At 52.9% G+C, this 947-nt stretch overlaps 1 long non-coding RNA gene across 1 annotated transcript; it reads left to right on the top strand.

Moving 5' to 3' along the window:
- LOC113942574 lies at positions 1–435 on the top strand. The gene is made up of 2 exons (XR_003525965.1): positions 1–80; positions 185–435. It is a non-coding gene; the product is annotated as an uncharacterized LOC113942574 (long non-coding RNA).
- The last annotated feature ends 512 nt before the right edge of the window (positions 436–947 follow it).

A 947-nucleotide genomic window follows, 5' to 3' on the forward strand; every position in this document is an offset into this window, starting at 1 on the left:
CCCCCCCCCAGAAGCGCTGGGCCAACGAGCAGCTGCTGCACCCTGAAAAAACCACATGCGAGGAGGAAAACCTCTACGAGGTGATGTTCCAGGGGATCCCCGCACCCCAAAATCGTGCTGGGGGGTCTATCACACCCTAAAACCCCCCAAACCAACCTGAATCCCCCCCTTTCCCCACTTTCAGGGGCTGAACCTGGACGAGTGTTCGATGTACGAGGACATTTCCCGGGGGGTCCAACCCACCTACCAGGATGTGGGGACCCTCCCCGGTGACTCCCAGCTGGAAAAGCCCTGAGGGACCCCCTGAAAAAGGGGGGTGGGAACCCCCAGGAAGGGGTTTGGGACCCCCTGGCTCTGCTTGGCCCCCCCCAATGCTCTGCTCTGGTGACACAAGGCTGTGCTGACCCCCCCCAAAATAAAGCTGCTGTGCTGCCGGACGGGTTCTGTGGGTTTTGGGGGGTTAATTACTCATTAGTAATTAACAAGTGGTTAATTAATCAGCAAGGGGAGGCAGGTGAGAGCAGAGATGCCTCAGAGTCTGATGGGAAGGGGGGTCTTGTAGTGACCCCCATTTTTCCCCTATTATCCCCCATTTTCCTTCTTCATCCCCTATTTTCCCCATTTTCCCTCATTATCCCCCATTTTCCCTCATTATCCCCCATTTTCCCCATTACCCCATTTTCCCTCATTTCCCCCATTTTTCCCCATTTTCCCCATTATCCCCTATTTTCCCTTATTTCCCCATTCCCCCCCCATTTTTCCTCATTATCTACTATTTTCCCCATTATTCCCATTTCTGCGTCATCTCCTATTTTCCCTCATTTCCCCCCATTATCCTCTATTTTCCCCTCACTCTCCCATTTTCCCTCACTTTCCCTCCATTATCCCCCGTTTTCCTCTCAGACACCCATTTCCCCTCATTTTCAACCATTATCCCTTCTTTTCCC

Source organism: Corapipo altera, unplaced genomic scaffold, assembly GCF_003945725.1.
Source record: "Corapipo altera isolate COAL_440 unplaced genomic scaffold, ASM394572v1 58084, whole genome shotgun sequence".
In the NCBI taxonomy this organism is placed as follows: domain Eukaryota; kingdom Metazoa; phylum Chordata; class Aves; order Passeriformes; family Pipridae; genus Corapipo; species Corapipo altera.